This window comes from Chenopodium quinoa, unplaced genomic scaffold, assembly GCF_001683475.1.
Source record: "Chenopodium quinoa cultivar QQ74 unplaced genomic scaffold, ASM168347v1, whole genome shotgun sequence".
Taxonomy (NCBI): Eukaryota; Viridiplantae; Streptophyta; class Magnoliopsida; order Caryophyllales; family Amaranthaceae; genus Chenopodium; species Chenopodium quinoa.
The window spans coordinates 4,873-9,744 of NW_018745014.1; positions in this window are offsets into that span (position 1 = coordinate 4,873).

The following is a 4,872-nucleotide window of genomic DNA, read 5'->3' on the forward strand; positions in this document are numbered from 1 at the left end:
AATATTATTATGAATGTATGATTAAACTTGTATATTATTCAAAGATTACAACCCTATATTTATAGACTCAATCAACTATCCTAATCCCACTTGAATTAGGATTCTAATCCCCTAACAAAAACCTACGGATTGCATAACTTTATCAAGTTTAGATAACTTTAATTTAGTTATTTAATCCTACTAAAACTCTAACTACTCTTAAGATAAAACTTTCCTATTTTATCCTAACTCAAGCTTGCACTCCAAGCTATTATTGACGCCTACTAGACTAAAAACAATTCCTAATCAACTTAGGAACTCACTTTGCTAAAAACAAATCCTAATCAACTTAGAAACTTGCTTAGCTAAAACTAGTCATAATCAATCTAGGAACTTATTAAGCTAAAACAATTCCTAATGCAATTATAAATCCTAAGTTCTTAAAACAAGAAAAACCCTTTCAAGTGAAAGGTAAAAACTTGTAAGCAAAAACCTAAGTAAAGAAGACTCTAATATCAAGCTAAACCAAGGAAGGCTACAAGGCAAACCGTAGCATTACTTTGATAACCCATGAAGTGACCATGAATTGCGTGATTTGAGTCCAAATTGAGGGCTAATGTTTCTTCATATTGATTTATCAAATCTTCCAAGTTCATCCTCGTATCATCCTCCTCTTCTTCGAAAGAATTTGTCCTCAAATCTTCAAGTTCTTCATCCGAAATGTACTTAGCCAAATCTCCAACATTGAAAGTGGCGCTTACACCATATTCTCCTGGAAGTTGAAGCTTGTATGCATTATCATTGATCTTCTCAACAATACTGAAAGGTCCTTCACTTCTAGGCATCAAATTGTTCTTGCGTTTACTCGGAAATCTTTCTTTTCGTAGATGCAACCAAACCAAGTCACCTACCTTGAAGACTTGCTGCTTCCTATGCTTATTAACCCTTGCTTTGTACATGTCATTAACCTTCTATTCTTGCACAAATTTGAGCATGTAACTTGAGCATTGATTTAAGCTTAGATTTGGCATCCTTGTGTACTAGCTCGCCTTTTGGTAATGGAACAAAATCTATGGGTAGTTTTGGATTTACCCCATAAACAACCTCAAAAGGACTATGATTAGTAGCATATGTAGGTGACATATTGTAAGCAAACTCAGCATGAGCTAACTTAATATCCCAATCCTTTTGTGTCTTGCTTACTAATCCACGCAAAAGTACACCAAGAGTTCTATTAGTTACCTCGGTTTGTCCATTCGTTTGTGGGTGATAAGATGTACTAAAGAGTAGCTTAGTACCTACGAGCTTCCATAAAGACTTCCAAAAGAAACTCATGAACTTTGTATCATGATCACTCACAATGGTTTTTGGAACTCCATGCAATCTAACAATCTCCTTGAAGTAAAGTTCCGCAACTTTCATAGCATCATCCACCTTGTGGCAAGGAATAAAGTGTGCCATCTTAGAAAAATGATCCACCACCACCATGATTGAATCTTTCCCTCTTTGTGTTCTCGGCAACCCTACAATAAAATCCATAGAAATGTCTTCCCATGGTGCATTAGGAATAGGCAAGGGTGTATACAAGCCTTGATGAAAAGTAGCCTTCGCCTTTTGACAAGTTGCACTTCTAGAAATAACTAGTTGTATGTCCGTAAGCATTTTAGGCCAATAGAAGTGCTCTTGTAACATATTCAAGGTCTTTTCAATGCCAAAGTGACCAACAATTCCTCCTCCATGAGCCTCTCTAACAACTAGCTCTCGGATGGAACACTTAGGAAGACAAAGTCAATTTCCTTTGAAAAGAAAACCATCTTGCAACAAGTAGGAACCTACGGCCCCTTTTGAACAATCATCAACGATTATAGAAAATTCATCATCTCTTCTATAGTACTCTTTAATAAATTTAAAACCAAGAAATTTGCTATCAAGAATACCTAGCAAAGAATACCTTCTTGAAAGTGCATCCGCCACTACATTAGATTTCCCTTCTTTGTACTTAGAAGAAAAATTGAATGATTGTAAGAACTCAACCCATTTAGCATGTCTTGGATTAAGCTTTTGTTTCCCATGTATATACTTCAAATATTCATGATCGGAATGCAAAACAAAGTGGTTAGGTCTTAAGTAATGACTCCAATGATCCAAAGCCCTAACAATTGCATAGAATTCTTTATCACAAGTGGAATAATTCAAATGAGCCCCATTCAACTTCTCACTAAAGTAAGCTATAGGCTTTCTCCCTTGTAACAAAACAGCCCCAATTCCAACCCCACTTGCGTCGGTATCTACCTTAAAAGGTTGTGAAAAATCTGGCAAAGCAAGTATAGGTGCTTCACATAGCTTCTTCATGATTAGCTCAAACGCTCCTTAGGCTTCTTTAGTCCACTCAAATTTTCCCCTTTCCTTCTTCAAGCATTTGGTAATGGGTGGTACAACACTAGAAAAGTTCTTCACCAATCTTCTATAAAAAGAAGCTAAACCGTGAAAAGATCTAACCTCACTAGCATTAGTAGGACTAGGCCAAGTTCTAATGGCTTCCACCTTAGACTTGTCAACCGATCTTTAGACACAACATAGCCAAGAAAAGTAACACTAGGCACCAAGAAATAACACTTCTCAAGCTAAGCATAAAGTTTCTTTTCCCTTAACACTTCAAACACACTTCTTAGATGCGTTAGATGATCATGTAAGTTTTTCGAATACATCAAGATATCATCTAAGTAAACAACAAAAAACTTTCCAAGAAAAGGTTTGGGTACCTCATGCATCAATCTCATGAACGTGCTAGGTGCATTAGTAAGACCGAAAGGCATCACTAACCATTCGTACAAGCCTAGCTTTGTTTTGAAGGCGGTCTTCCACTCGTCTCCTTCTCTCATTCGTATTTGATGATAGCCACTCATAAGATCAATCTTCGAAAATATTTGTGAGCCATGTAACTCATCTAGCAAATCATTTAATCTTTGAATAGGAAAACGATATTTGATAGTGATCTTATTCACGTTTCTACTATCAATGCACATTCGCCAACTTCCATCCTTCTTTGGAACAAGCAAAGTAGGAACGGCACATGGACTCACGCTTTCCCTCATGTAGCCTCTAGACATGAGCTCTTCAATTTGACTTTGCATCTCCTTAGTTTCTTCCGGATTGCTTCTATAGGCTGCTTCTATAATTATCAATCGTCCATCAGTTAGATGACCTTGATTAGGGATAATTTTCGATTGAAATATTCAATGTTCACTTAACAGGTGTTTCTTTATCCAAGACATGGTCTTGATACCCTACTTTGAAATATTCTAAAAATAAATTGGACTCATTATTTAATTCTAAACCACAATCAAATAGTTTGTGGAATTTATTATTAAAAATTTTATTCCACTATGAAACTTTCCAATATTTCATCTTATGATAAATGGTTTTCCCCAAATGTTTTATGAGTAATACTCTTGAAAAAACATTTATAGAATTAACACCAATATTTAATATGCTTGATTCCCTTTATGTAATTGTGAATGTTGTCGTTCACTTATCGCATAGGTTTAGTTATGATTACTTTGTAAATCTTAGCATCTTCATTATTGAATACTTTCATAATGATATGATAAAATTTGAGAGTGTTTTGGATTATGTGATTTAGGATTTATTGTCCAAGTGGTTGCTCCCACTCGTTTTGATAATTAGAGATCTTCAAGTTGACAACCTACAATCATCAACGTTCAATAACGACCTTCCATTAAACAACTTTCTTATTATTGCCTTTAAGGCAACAATGTTCTCAACATATACTTTAGCAGATTTCCAAATGACGCTTTGCATGGATTATACTCCAACTGGCTCACAATGATTTGGGATACCATAATCACTTGTGATCATGGAAATTTACCTTAAATTTCCGCACATTACACATGGATGCGCGTCCATGTTACCATTCCCAAGCCACGATGCATTTTAGGTCGTGCTTGTAAACGAATTTCTTGTTAAGGATCTGATCATTGCTAGGGATGTGCTTGCAACATCAATTCTCAAATTACATTTGTTTCCATGCGTCAAGAACTCATTCCTTTTACTTATCCAAGTACTTTGGAAGTTTTTGACTATAATCTAACGATCCATTACTTAGACTTGAATTGATTGGTATTTTATACTTCTCATGCTCTAAGCATGTAAGTTGGTGACGACTCCATATCATAGCATACATGATGGTTTTAATTGCAAAATTATTCCCAATTTATTCCATTCATGTGACCTTTTAGCTCATCTAGTTTCACCGAGTCTTGCTAAATTGTTTGCGGTATGATACGGTTCAAAGTCTCTCCTAGAGTCTTTCTTGTTTGATTTAGTATTAGCCTAGCTTATACTTAGTTCAAAAATTTACTTAGTTTTATACATATGGGTCGAAGGTCTTTTCAGGTCCTTCATGTTTAACACGGTAAATTCCTTTACTCGTTTAAACATTTATTAAGTCTATATAATATATCTTAGTTCCCAATATGTACTAAGTATCGTCTTTCGCTTGGTCCATTGTCGAAAATAGTTTTAAATCTAAGCATTTAGCATTTGATAGTCATTTCACAATAGTGTTCGTAAACTTCTTGTTGGACCTTACAAGATCGACTCTTGCTTCCACTAAACTTCTTATCCATAAGAATTCCTATGTTTCTCCATAAGCCAAACCTTTTATTAACTTTATGAGAATACACTTTTAAATTCCTACATGCAATGCTTAATTCAATCCCACAATGGATTTCTTGAGCTTGCTTTCAAATCTAGCATTATTTAGAATTACAAAAACCCTTAGACTATTTCCATAGTCTCTTCTAAAATCCCATTTTAGCTTAAGAAGGCAGTTTCGTTATCTATTTTGCCATATTTAATATGCGCAATTTT